The sequence below is a fragment of the Mesoplodon densirostris genome, chromosome 7 (assembly GCF_025265405.1).
Source record: "Mesoplodon densirostris isolate mMesDen1 chromosome 7, mMesDen1 primary haplotype, whole genome shotgun sequence".
NCBI classification, from domain to species: domain Eukaryota; kingdom Metazoa; phylum Chordata; class Mammalia; order Artiodactyla; family Ziphiidae; genus Mesoplodon; species Mesoplodon densirostris.
In genome coordinates, this window is record NC_082667.1 from 26,953,675 (window position 1) to 26,969,155 (window position 15,481).

The window sequence follows — 15,481 nt, forward strand, 5'->3', positions numbered from 1 at the left end:
TAACATAATTTTGGGTAATGGAAAGTGCTGTGAAGAAAATAAAACAGGATGATGTACTGAAGAGTGATGAGGTGTGGTGCATACTGAAGAGGTTACATTTGATCGGGGACTTGAAAAACATTAAAGAAGTTCTGTGTAAAGGTGGAGATAGAACATCTCAGGAGGAACAGCAAGTATGTAGAGGTTAAAGCTGAAGTAAATTTGGTATGTTTTTGAACTGAAAGAAGATTTATTCAGTTTCTGTTATATACCAGACATGATGCTAGGCTCTGGGGGATGATACAGCAGTGAATAGAACAACAACACTGGCTCCCCAAACTAAGTGGCAAATCATCTAGATTTGCACTATCTGTTAGACACTTCTATTGGTAAATTGATAACTTTATGTAAATGATAAACAATATAAACATATAATTATCATTTTGTTTATGTTATTTTCCCCCATAGTCTTTACCAAACAATATTTAAGGCCTAGCACACTTATTATCTTTTTCTGTAACACTCTCTTTAAGCCCTGTGGACAGAATTAGTTGCTTTCTCTCTTTTTTCTTTTTTAAATTTATTTCAATTTATTTATTTTTGACTGTGTTTGGTCTTCGTTGCTGTGTACAGGCTTTCTTTAGTTGCGGTGAGCGGGGGCTACTCTTTGTTGCGGTGCATGGGCTTCTCACTGCGCTGGCTTCTCTTGTTGAGGAGCACGGCCTCTAGGCACGCAGCCTTCAGTAGTTGTGGTGCGTGGGCTCAGTAGTTGTGGCTTGCGGGCTCTAGAGCACAGGCTCAGTAGTTGTGACCCATGGGCTTAGTTGCTCCGTGGCATGTGGAATCTTCCTGGACCAGGGCTTGAACCCATGTCCCCTGCATTGGCAGGCAGATTCTTAACCACTGTGCCACCAGGGAAGCCCTAGTTGCTTTCTTATTTGCATTTTCATTGACACTTGTATATGCATCTATTTTAGTGCTTTTCACACTGTTGGTTTCCATGTCTGTCTCTCCAGCTTGTGAGCTCATATCCTGGGAAACTTGCATAGTGCTCTGCATGCACTAGCTTGTGCTCTGCATATGCTAACCTAATAAAAGTTTCTTTAATCAACTGCTCTGTGCATTTCATTATGTATTTTTTTGAGGACTGACATTGTTCAAGGTGTTCTATGCACAGCAGTTTCTCTAATTAAATAGGATGTGGGTTTTGCAATCCTGTTTGAGGCTTTTGGTTAAACATGATGGATTGACCACAAAAATTTATTTTTCTCATTCTCATTAAAATGCATAAAAGGCATATTAACTCAGACAAGAGAGATCAGGAGATGATTCAGTAACATCTCTCAGAAAGCAAATAGAGGAGTGGTGACTGACTTAAAAGTTTGGAAGTATGCTTGGCACTTGGAAAAACCAAATACTAAAGACAGGAATAAGGCTTGGGCATAAAAATGGAGATTTGTTGAAAATCTTGGTATAGAATACTTGAACCTTCCCAGTCTCCTTCCCCACAGGAGATGGGAAATGTATGCTCTGAAAAAAATTAAACCATGGCAGTTCTATTCAGGAGTACATCAGACACAGTGGAGAACAGGGTTGAGGCATAGGACTGCAAATGAAAATTGAGTAAAAATCTGTCCACTGAATTGTGGAACCCTTACCTCCGGTCTATCACACTTCTATCACAGTGCACCGACAGATAAAATCTTCTTCCTCTCCTCTTGTGTTCCAAGACAGAAGAATGGAGTTTTTCTCTGGAGAAAATGAAAGTCCTGAGAGAAGCGATGTCTACATATTGATGTTGGGTAGGTGGTCCCCTAAGGAAAAGACTGTCTTGCCACCCAATCGACCACTATTGGAGGCTGTTAGTCAGTAAGCCCTCCCCAGAACTTCCATTCAGCTTTTGTTTGTTTGTTTGTTTTTGCGGCATGCAGGCCTCTCACTGCTGTGGCCTCTCCGGTTGCGGAGCACAGGCTCTGGATGCGCAGGCTCAGCAGCCATGGCTCATGGGCCCAGCTGCTCCGCAGCATGTGGGATCTTCCAGGACCAGGGCACAAACCCGTGTCCCCTGCATCGACAGGCGGACTCTCAACCACTGCGCCACCAGGGAAGCCCCATTCAGCTTTTTAGTATATTATTCCACTTAAAAAAATAATAGCTTTATATAGATATAGTTTACATACCATACAATTCATTCATTCAAAGTGTACAATTCAGTGGTTTTTGGTATAGTTACAGAGTTGTGCAGCCATTACTACAATCAATTTTAGAACATTTTTATCACCTGAAAAAGAAATCCCAAGCTCATTAGCACTCTCTTTCTTTTTTTTTTTTTTTTTTTTTTTTTTTTTTGGCGGTACGCAGGCCTCTCACTGCTGTGGCCCCTCCCGCTGCGGAGCACAGGCTCCGGACCCGCAGGCTCAGCGGCCATGGCTCACGGGCCCAGCTGCTCCGCGGCACGTGGGACCCTCCCGGACGGGGGCACGAACCCGCGTCCCCTGCATCGGCAGGCAGACCCTCAACCACTGCGCCACCAGGGAAGCCCAGCACTCTCTTTCTTTTAAAATTAATTAATTAAGTAATTAATTTGGTTGCACCAGGTCTTAGTTGCAGCAGGTGGGCTCCTTAGTTGCAGCTCCCAGGCTCCTTTGTTGAGGCTTGACAGCTCCTTAGTTGCGGCATGCGGCCTCCTTAGTTGTGGCATGCGAACTCTTAGTTGCGGCATGCATGTGGTATCTAGTTCCCAGACCAGGGATCGAACCCAGGCCCCCTGCATTGGGAGTGCAGAGTCTTATCCACTGCACCACCAGGGAGGTCCCAGCATTCTCTCTTTATTCCCCTCTAATTTTCACAACCCCCAGCCCTAAGCAACCACCAGTCTACTTTCTGTCTGTGTGGGTTTACCTATTCTGGACATTTCACATAAATGGAATCATACAATATGTAGCCCTTTGTAACTGGCTTGTTTCCCTTAGTATAATGTTTTCAACGTTCATCTGTATTGTAGCATGTATCAGTACTTCATTCTGTTTTATGCTGACTGACATTCCATTTTATGGATATGCCGTGTTTTATTTATCCATTCATCAGTTGGTGGACATTTGGGTTGTTTCCACTTTTTGACTATTACAAATAATGCTCTTATGAACATTCATGTACAATGTTCTCTTGAGTACCTAGAGGTAGAATTGCTGGGGCATGTGGTAACTCTATGTTTAAACCCTTAAGGAACTGTAAACTTTCTTTGTTATTCATAACAAGCCTCTTTTAAGCACACCTAAGTTTATGTTAAGGAGCTAATTTTTGTTTTTAGCCTTATTTATTTATTTATTATTAAAGTATAGTTGATTTACAATGTTGTGTTAATTACTGCTGTACAGCAAAGTGATTCAGTTATACATATATATATATATATTTTTAAAATTCTTTTCCATTATGGTTTACCATAGGATATTGAATATAGTTCTCTGTGCTATACAGTAGGACCTTGTTGTTTATCCATTCTCTATATAAAAGCTTACATCTGCTAACCCCAACCTCCCACTCCATCCCTTCCCCAACCCCCTCCCCATTGGCAACCACCAGTCTGTTTTCTGTATCCGTGCCTCTGTTTCTTTTTCATAGATAGGTTTATTTGTGTCATATTTTAGATTCCACATGTAAGTGATATCATACAGTATTTGCCTTTCTCTTTCTGACTTACTTCACTTAGTATGACAATCTCTAGTTGCATCCATGTTGCTGCAAATGGCATTATTTCATTCATTTTTATGGCTGAGTCCTATTTCATTGCATATATGTACCACATCTTTATCCATTCATCTGTTGATGGACATTTAGGTTGTTTCCATGTCTTGGCTATTGTGAATAGTGTTGCTATGAACATAGGGGTGCATATATCTTTTTGAATTATAGTTTTGTCTGGATATATGCCCAGGAGTGGGATTGCTAGATCATATGGTAATTCTATTTTTAGTTTTCTATGGAACCTCCATACTGTTTTCCACAGTGGCTGTACCAACTTACATTCCCACCAACAGTGTAGGAGGGTTCCCTTTCCTCCACACCCTCTCCAGCATTTGTTATTTGTAGAATTTTTTTTTTATTTGTAGAATTTTTGATGATGGCCATTCTGACCAGTGTGAGGTGGTACTCACTGTAGTTTTGATTTGCATTTCTCTAATAGTTAGTGATGTTGAGCATCTTTTCATGTGCCTGTTGGCCATAAGGAGATGATTTTTGGAAAGCCCCAAAGGATGGGAACTGGTTGCCAGGGGAACCAACCACGTCATTAGAGGATTGGAACTTTCAGCCTCCCCACCCTCAACTAGACCTTGTGGTAGGGAAAAGGGGCTAGAGAATGACTTGGTCACTAATGGCCAATCAATCATGTCTATGTAATGAAGCCTCCATAAAATTCCCTGAACTATAGGGGTTTGGAGAGTTTCTGGATTGATGAACAAGGATGCATCTATGTGCTAAGAGGGTGACACACTCCAAACTCTATAGGGACAGATGCTCCTGTGCTTGGGACCCTTTTGGGTCTCTCCCTGTGTATCTGTTCATTCACATCTTTTAGTGTCCTTTGTAATAAACTGATAATCTAGTAAGTAAACTGTTTTTCCTGAGTTCTCTGAGCTGTTTTAGCAAATTAATCAGACCTGCAGAGGGGGATCATGGAAACCTCTGATTTACGTGAATTACAGCCAGTTGGTCAGAGGTACAGGTGACAACCTGGACTTGTGATTGGCATCTAAAGTGGTGTGGGGGGGCCAGTCTTGTAGGACTGAGCCCTTAACCTGTGGGATCTGACTCTATCTCTAGGTAGATAGTGTCAGTTAAGTTGTAGGACACCCAGCTAGTGTTGCAGAAATGCTTGGTGTGTGGAAAACCCCTACACATTTGGTGACCAGAAGTGTCAGAAGTGAAGTATTGTGTATGAAGGAAAACAATAGAGTTTTTCTTTATAGTCTCCATTCTGCTCCCTGGATGTGTTCCTCTAGTCTGTTGGTTTCTTCTTGGCTCTACCTCTGGATTCTTGGCTCAGTTCTTTGAAAGGCTTTTCATTTTCCATGAGAAATGATCTCTGTTTGCAACTGAGTAACTGTTTCAGTCTTGTTTCCCACCTGTAGAACTTTGGTGGCCCAGAGGCTCCTTCACTTTGAGCTGTCTCAGTCCTTTTTAGTCCAAGCTGGCAGTGCTTCTACCAGTACGATTAAACAAACAAACCCAAATACAAAATAACACACCAAAACCAAAAAACCCATAAACTAACTCAAAGCAAAAAACATAACACTTTCTGAGTTTCCTATGAATTTTTTCTCCAGAGCCACACCCATAATTCTTTTCAAGATGGATCTCTGTCTGCTTTGGACCTATCAGGCTGCTCTGAGATAATGCCCTTGAGATTCTTATATAGTAACATTGCCTTGCATTTTCGGAGGCATTAAAGGGTCTTGCTTTGATACTTATTTTGAACTCTTACTGTGAAAATTTTTGTTGATTAGAGACTGGAAATGTGAAATGGTTTTAATTTTCCAACCCAGCACATCTTGGGCCCTTTATATTTCCTACAAATTTGACTTAATGAACCTAAACAATTCCTTCTTTAATTTATCTGTCTTTACATACCTTTAATATTCAGCTAGGAAAAAAAAGACTTCTTGACACTTCCAGCATTCTGCCTGGTAATCTCCTTAGTCAGATTCACATTTTAATTAGGTACATTTTTTATCTTCCAAGTTACCTTAGTACTTTGGCCAGTTACTTTGTGCCATCTTTACAGACTCTAGTAACACTTCCTCATGGCTCTTCCAGTTTCCATAGTCTTTTTGCCACTCTTCCAGCCTCTGCTTACCATGCAGTCACCGCATCAGTGCTACATATTTTAGGTTTTTTTTTTTTTAATTTTAGGGTTTTGTATGGCATCATTTCATTTCCAATATTCATTTCTGTATCAGTTACCTGTTGCAGAAAATAACAAACCACTCAAAATTTAGTGTCTAAAACAACAATAATTTATTATTTCTTATAATTTTGTGGATTGACTGGGATGTTTATCTGTTGACTTTATGTAAGCTGTTTCATACAAGTTTATTTAATTGATGGGTTTCTCTGGGGCTGAGTTCAGATAGAAAAGATAGAACTCCTGGGTTGCTTTCTTTGTATGTTTTTTCACCCCAGATTGCTTAATAGCATGGTGATCTCTGGGAAGTATTCCAAAAGTTCAAAGGCAGAAACTACAAGACTTCTTGAAACCTAAACTCTGGTACTCAGACAGTGTGTCAATTCTCTCACATTGTATTGATCAAAGAATATAATACAGCTAGCCTAGATTCAGAAGGGTTAAGAAATATATTCCATTTCTGGATGAGAGGAGCAAGAAAGCTCATACTGCAAAGAGGTGCAAATATTGAATGGGAGGAATTTGTGGCTGTTAAACATGTATGTAAGAATATACACAATATATAAATAATCACCAGATAAGAGAGGTTTTAATGTTCATAAAACAAAAACAGGATGCTATGAAAAAAATACAATTCTATAACACAAAATAACTTTTGGACATTAAAAAAGTAAAAAAAATTCAACAGAATGATTGGAAGATAAAGGGGAGGAGATCTCTCAGAAAGTGGAACAAAAGTACAATAAGATAGAAATAGGAGAGAAAAGAAAATTAGATGATCAACATGTATGATCCAACATCCTACTAAAGGAGTTCCAGAAAGAGAGAACAAAGAATGCAGGAGGATATTATTAAAGAAATAGTATAGGCATACTATTCTACAATGGAGGCCAAACTGTCAATTAAGTATGAGGTTGGAATAGTGTAATTTTCAGACAATTTTATATTTAAAAAGTTTAGCTCCCATTCACCCTTCCATAGGAAATTACTGGGGGCTACTCTTTATTAAGACCAGGAAAAAACAAAAAAAGAAGAAGGCATAGACCAATCACATAGACCAATCACATTTCCTGAGATCCTCACACCACATTGCTTCTTTATTCTTTATGCCACAAATACCTTGCCTTCAGGGAGGCGGATTCGAGATTTGTTCTCCCATTTCATCCCCTGCCTGCCTTGCGAATAAACCCTCTCTTTGCTGCAAACCTCTACATCTCAGCGTTTTGGCTTGCAGGATGTCAGGCAGGGGCAACCTGGTTTGGTAACAGGTTTGGAGATCTTGTCTTTCGGCTGCCCAAGGCGAGCCTGGCAAGGAATCAGATCCAGAGAAGAGACTTGGTTGAATTGCAAAACTGCTGTGTAGCTGACAGGGTCTTGGTGCTCTGGCTGGATGTCAGGTCTGAGCCTCTGAAGTGGGAGAGCCGAGTTCAAGACATTGGACCACCAGAGACCTCCCGGCCCCACGTAATATCAGTCAGCGAGAGCTCTCCCAGAGATCTCCATTTCAACGCTAAGACCCAGCTCCACTCAACGACCAGCAAGCTCCAGTGCTGGGCACCCCACGCCAAACAACTAGCAAGACAGGAACACAACCCCACCCATTAGCAGAGAGGCTGCCTAAAATCATAATAAATTCACAGACACCTCAAAACACAACACCAGACACACTCCAGCCCACCAGAAAGACAAGATCCAGCGTCATACACCAGAATGCAGGCACCAGTACCCTCCACCAGGAAGCCTACACAACCCACTGAAACAACCTTACCCACTGGGGGCAGACACCAAAAACAATGGGAACTACAAACCTGCAGCCTGCGTAAAGGAGACCCCAAACACAGTAAGTTAAGCAAAATGAAAAGACAGAGAAACACACAGCAGATGAAGGAGCAAGGTAAAAACTCACCAGACCAAACAAATGAAGAGGAAATAGTCAGTCTACCTGAAAAAGAATTCAGAGTAATGATAGTAAAGATGATCCAAAATCTTGGAAACAGAATGGAGAAAATACAAGAAACATTTATCAAAGACCTAGGAGAAATAAAGAGCAAACAAACAATGATGAACAACACAATAAATGAAATTAAAAATTCTCTGGAAGGAATCAATAGCAGAACAACTGAGGCAGAAGAATGGATAAGTGACTTGGAAGATAAAATAGTGGAAATAACTACCGCAGAGCAGAATAAAGAAAAAAAAATGAAAAGAACTGAGGACAGCCTCAGAGACCTCTGGCACAACATTAAACACACCAACATTCGAATTATAGGGTTCCCAGAAAAAGAAGAGAAAAAGAAAGGGACTGAGAAAATATTTGAAGAGACTATAGATAAAAACTTCCCTATTATGGGAAAGGAAATAGTCAATCAAGTCCAGGAAGCGCAGAGAGTCCCATCCAGGATAAATCCAAGGAGGAACACGCCAAGACACATATTAATCAAACTATCAAAAATTAAATACAAAGAAAAGATATCAAAAGCAGCAAGGGAGGGACTTCCCTGGTGGCACAGTGGTTAAGAATCCACCTGCCAGCGCAGGGGACACGAATTCGAGCCCTGGTCTGGAAAGATCCCACATGCCACAGAGCATCTAAGCCCGTGCGCCACAACTACTGACCCTGCTCTCTAGAGCCTGTGAGCCACAACTACTGAGCCTCTGCGTGCCTCAACTACTGAAGCCCACACGCCTAGAGCTCGTGCTCCACAACAAGAGAAGCCACCACAAGAGAAGCCACCGCAATGAGAAGCACGTGTACTGCAACAAAGAGTAGCCCTCACTCGCTGCAACTAGAGAAAGCCTGTGCTCAGCAACGAAGACCCAATGCAGCCAAAAAAAGCAGCAAAGGAAAAGCAACAAATAACATACAAGGGGATCCTCATAAGGTTAACAGCTGATCTTTCAGCAGAAATCTGCAAGCCCAAAGGGAGTGGCAGGACATATTTAAAGTAATGAAGGGAAAAACCTACGACCAAGATTACTCTACCCAGCAAGGAACACATTCAGATTTGATGGAGAAGTTAAAACTTTTACAAGCAAAAGCTAAGAGAATTCAGCACCACCAGACCAGCTTTACGACAAATGCTAAAGGAACTTCTCTATGCAGGAAACACAAGAGAAGGAAAAGACCTACAATAACAAACCCAAAACAATTCAGAAAATGGTAATAGGAACATACATATCAATATTTACCTTAAATGTAAATGGATTAAATGCTCCAACCAAAAGACATAGACTGGCTGAATGGATACAAAAACAAGACCCATATATCTGCTGTCTACAAGAGACCCACTTCAGACCTAGGGAAGGTCTGAAGTTTTTGTCATAAATGGGTGTTGAATTTTGTATGTACGTGTCCCACATCAGACCTAGGGACCCATACAGACTGAAAGTGAGGGGATGGAAAAAGATATTCCATGGAAATGGAAATCAAAAGAAAGCTGGAGTAACAATTCTCATATCAGACAAAATGGACTTTAAAATAAATAATGTTACAAGAGACAAGGAAGGACACTACAAATGATCAAGGGATAAATCCAAGAAGAAGATATAACAGTTGTAAATATTTATGCACCCAACATAGGAGCACCTCAATGCATAAGGCAAATGCTAACAGCCATAAAATAAAAGGGGAAATTGACAGTAACACAACAATAGTAGGGGACTTTAACACCTCACTTTCACCAATGGACAGATCATCCAAAATTAAAATAAATAAGGAAACACAAGCTTTAAATGATACATTAAACAAGATGGACTTAATTGATATTTATAGGACATTCCATCCAAAAACAACAGAATACTATTTCTTCTCAAGTACTCATGGAACATTCTCCAGGATAGATCATATCTTGGGTCACAAATTAAGCTTTGGTAAATTTAAGAAAATTGAAATTGTATCAAGTATCTTTTCTGACCACAACGCTATGAGACTAGATATGAATTACAGGAAAAAAATCTGTAAAAAATATAAACACATGGAGGCTAAGCAAAACACTACTAAATAACCAAGAGATCACTGAAGAAATCAAAGAGGAAATCAAAAAATACCTAGAATCAAATGACAATGAAAACACAGCGACCCAAAACCTATGGGATGCAGCAAAAGCAGTTCTAAGAGGGAAGTTTATAGCAATACAATCCTACCTCAAGAAACAAGAAACATCTCAAATAAACAACCTAACCTTACACATAAAGCAATCAAAGAAAGAAGAACCCAAAAAACCCAAAGTTAGCAGAAGGAAAGAAATCATAAAGATCAGATCAGAAATAAATGAAAAAGAAATGAAGGAAACAATAGCAAAGATCAATTAAGATCAAGAAAAAAAGGGAGAAGACTCAAATCAATAGAATTAGAAGTGAAAAAAGAGAAGTAACAACTGACACTGCAGAAATACAAAGGATCATGAGACATTACTATAAGCAACTATATGCCAATAAAATGGACAACCTGGAAGAAATGGACAAATTCTTAGAAAAGCACAACCTCCTGAGACTGAACCAGGAAGAAACAGAGAATATGAACAGACCAATCACAAGCACTGAAATTGAAACTGTGATTAAAAATCTTCCAACAAACAAAAGCCCAGGACCAGATGGCTTCACAGGTGAATTCTGTCAAACATTTGGAGAAGAGCTAACACCTGTCCTTCTCAAACTCTTCCAAAATATAGCAGAGGGAGGAACACTCCCAAACTCATTCTACGAGGCCACTATCACCCTGATACCAAAACCAGTTAAAAATGTCACAAAAAAAGAAAACTACAGGCCAATATCACTGATGAACATAGATGCAAAAATCCTCAACAAAATACTAGCAAACAGAATCCAACAGCACATTAAAAGGTTCATACACCCTGATCAAGTGGGGTTTATCCCAGGAATACAAGGATTCTTCAATATATGCAAATCAATCAATGTGATACACCATATTAACAAATTGACAGATTAAAAACCATATCATCATCTTAATAAATGCAGAAAAAGCTTTCAACAAAATTCAACACCCATTTATGATAAAAACCCTGCAGAAAGTAGGCATAGAGGGAACTTTCCTCAACATAATAAAGGCCACACATGACAAACCCACAGCCAACATTGTTCTCAATGGTGAAAAACTGAAACCATTTCCTCTAAGATCAGGTACAAGACAAGGTTGCCCACTCTCACCGCTATTATTCAACATAGTTTTGGAAGTTTTAGCTACAGTAATCAGAGAAGTAAAAGAAATAAAAGGAATCCAAATCAGAAAAGAAGAAGTAAAGCTGTCACTGTTTGCAGATGACATGATACTATACATAGAGAATCCTAAAGATGCTACCAGAAAACTACTAGAGCTAATCAATGAATTTGGTAAAGTAGCAGGATACAAAATTAATGCACAGAAATCTCTTGCATTCCTATACACTAATGACAAAAAATCTGAAACAGAAATTAAGGAAACACTCCATTTACCATTGCAACAAAAAGGATAAAATACTTAGGAATAAACCTACCTAAGGAGACAAAAGACCTGTATGCCGGAAACTATAAGACACTGATGAAAGAAATTAAAGATGATACAAACAGATGGAGAGATATACCATGTTCTTGGATTCGAAGATTCAACATTGTGAAAATGACTGTATTACCCAAAGCAATGTACAGATTCAGTGCAAACCCTATCAAACTACCAATGGCATTTTTCACAGAACTAGAACAAAAAATTTCACAATTTGTATGGAAACACAAAAGACCCTGAATAGCCAAAGCAATCTTGAGAAAGAAAAACAGAGCTGGAGGAATCAGGCTCCCTGACTTCAGACTATACTACTAAGCTACAGTAATCAAGACAGTATGGTACTGGTAAAAAACAGAAATATAGATCAGTGGAACAGGATAGAAAGCCCAGAGATAAACCCATGCACCTATGGTCACCTTATCTTAAAAAAAAATTTTTTTTAAATTTATTATTTATTTTTGAATGCATTGGGTCTTGTTGCTGTGTGTGGGCTTTCTCTAGTTGCGGCGAACGGGGGCTACTCTTCATTGTGGTGCGTGGGCTTCTCATTGCGGTGGCCTCCCTTGTTGTGGAGCATGGGCTCTGAGTGCGTGGGCTTTAGTAGTTCTGGCACACGGGCTCAGTAGTTGTGGCTGTTGGGCTCTAGAGTGCTGGCTTAGTTGCTCTGCAGCATGTGGGATCTTCCTGGACCAGGGCTTGAAGCCGTGTCCCCTGCATTGGCAGGCAGGTTCTTAACCACTGCGCCACCAGGGAAGCCCTGGTCACCTTATCTTTGATAAAGGAGGCAAGAATATACAGTGGAGAAAAGACAACCTCTTCAGTAAGTGGTGCTGGGAAAACTGAACAGCTACATGTAAAAGAATGAAATTAGAACACTCCCTAACACCATACACAAAAATAAACTCAAAATGGATTAAAGGCCTAAATGTAAGGCCAGACACTATAAAACTCTTAGAGGAAAACATAGGCAGAACACTCTATGACATAAATCACAGCATGATCCTTTTTGACACACCTCCTAGAGAAGGGGTCAAACAGGACCTAATGAAACTTAAAAGCTTTTGCACAGCAAAGGAAATCATAAACAAGACAAAAAGACAACCCTCAGAATGGGAGAAAATATTTGCAAACAAAGCAACTGACAAAGGATTAATCTCCAAAATTTACAAGCAGCTAAATATCAAAAAACCAAACATCCCAATCCAAAAATGGGCAGAAGACCTAAATACACATTTCTCCAAAGAAGGTATACAGATTGCCAACAAACACATGAAAGGATGCTCAACATCACTAATCATTAGAGAAATGCAAATCAAAACTACAATGAGGTATCACTTCACACCGGTCAGAATGGCCATCATCAAAAAATCTACAAACAACAAATGCTGGAGAGGGTGTGGAGAAAAGGGACCCTCTTGAACTGTTAGTGGGAATGTAAATTGGTACAGCCACTATGGAGAACAGTATGGAGGTTCCTTAAATAACTAAAAATAGCACTACCATATGACCCAGCAATCCCACTACTGGGTATATACCCTGAGAAAACCATAATTCAGTAAGAGTCATGTACCACAATGTTCATTGCAGCTGTATTTACAATAGCCAGGACATGGAAGCAACCTAAGTGTCCATCAACAGATGAATGGATAAAGAAGCTGTGGCACATATATATAATGGAATATTACTAAACCATAAAAAGAAACGAAATTGAGTTATTTGTAGTGAGGTGGATGGACCTAGAGTCAGTCATACAGAGTGAAATAAGTCAGAAAGAGAAAAACAAATACAGTATGCTAACACATATACATGGAATCTAAAAAAAAAGGTTCTGAAGAATGTAGGTGCAGGACAGGAATAAAGACGCAGATGTAGAGAATGGACTTGAGGACAGGGGGAGGGGGAACGGTAAGCTGGGAAGAAGTGAGAGAGTGGCATTGACATATATACACTACCAAATGTAAAATAGACAGCTAGTGCGAAGCAGCCACCTAACACAGGGAGATCAGCTCAGTGCCTTGTGACCGACCACCTAGAGGGGTGGGATAGGGAGGGTGGGAGGGAGACACAAGAGGGATGGGATATGGGGATATATGTATACGTATAGCTGATTCACTTTGTTAAACAGCAGAAACTAACACAACAGTGTAAAGCAATTATACTCCAATAAAGATGTTAAAAAATTAAAATTAAAAGAAAAAAAAGAAGGCATAGAAGACAGGAAACAGCAGTTCCAACATAAGAAAATGTCAGTGGAAAACTCGAAAACAGTGGTTGTACATCTGAACCAGGCTAGGTTGGAGCAACAGAATGGAAAGATGTGGGAGAGTTGTGACTAGAAACATTTGATGTTTTTGAAAACGTAGAAAAAGTATTGACTGACATTTTTTGGAGCATTTGGAGAAAGTAAGTGGCAGGTACAAAGCAAAATAAGAAATGGAAAAAAGTCTCAACAGTTATTAAACTTGAGGACAACTCAAAAGGACATATAATAATATTTTACTTGGCTTGGCAGTAAACAATATTTACATAGTTTTAATAATTTCAACCAGTAGTTCTCAAAGGTTTGAGACATTTTTATACTTTTAAAAATTATTAAAGACCTTAAAAAGAGCTTTTATTTATATGGGATATATCTTTTGCTCTTTTCTGTATGAGGTGAGAAATTAAAACTGAGAAAATTTTAAAATGTTTATTCAAATAAAAATAACAAATCATGAAATTGTAACATGAAATAACATTTTTATAAAAAATAACATCTCCTTAAGCAAAAAAATTTAGTGATTAAAAATGGCATTGTTGGGCTTCCCTGGTGGCGCAGTGGTTGAGAGTCCGCCTGCTGATGCATGGGACAGGGGTTTGTGCCCCGGTCTGGGAGGATCCCACATGCCGCGGAGTGGCTGGGCCCGTGAGCCATGGCCGCTGAGCCTGCGCGTCTGGAGCCTGTGCTCCGCAACGGGAGAGGCCACAACAGTGAGAGGCCCGTGTACCACACACACACACACAAAAAGGCATTGTTTTCTATTTGCAAATCTTCATATCTGGTTTAAAAGGAAACAACTGGATTCTCATATCTGCTTCTGCATGCTTTTGCAGTATCATATTATGTAGCTTATGGAAAATTCCACTGTACACTAATGAGAAAATAAAAATAAAGAAGGCAAATAACACTGTAGTATTATAGTGAAAATATTTTTAACCTTGCAGACCCCCCTTCCCACAGTTTTAGAACTACTGATGTAAGGTGACCTTTGAGCCAATCAAAAACTGAAGATGGAAGAAGGGAAAGTGGTGGTGATTGTGTGTGATATAAGTGAGCTAAATCAATTACTATAACAGGATGTAAAAAGTACAGTAAAATGGATACATCAAGAAATAGAGTTACATTATTTGGAAATATAAAGGTATATATCAGAAGAAACGGCCAAAATTATGGAAAGTAGCTGAATCTGGGAAGTGGGAATGGGGAAATGTAGGCCAGATCATTACTGTTTTCCAGTGTTTGCATATCAGCTCTTTTTTTTTAAACCAAATGCAAATATTACTTTGGTTAAAATTAAATAACAGAACAAAGCAAAGAAAGAAAATTAAATAAGATATGACCCTGCCCTTAGGGGTCATCTAATATGAGTTGTCTTATGTAACAATAATTACTTGTAAATATATGTAGATATACATAGTTATAATAGATTCTCAATGATATAGTAGCATGATAGATTAGAATTCCTTTGCAGCAGATAATATAAAATTTGACTGAAACTGCCTTAAACAAGAAGAACATTTATTATCTAACATTATGCAAACGTAGAGGTTGAGTAGATTCCTGGTATGGTATAGTTGGTGCCTGAGCAGTGTTGTCAAGGACCAAGTTTCTTTCTTTATTACTACTCTGTCATCCTCACTGCCCTCAAGCTGACTTATACCTTGTGGTCAAATGTGGCCTCAGCAATTCCAGGTGTTAAGACTAGACAAAACAATATCCAGCATAAGAAAAGGCTCATTTCTTCCTGTGACTCCTAGGAGCAAGGAGAGCTTTCTCAGAAGCCTCCCTTCAGAATACACTTTCCTTCTGAACTCTTTGGCCAAGATTGAGTTGCTTGCTATTT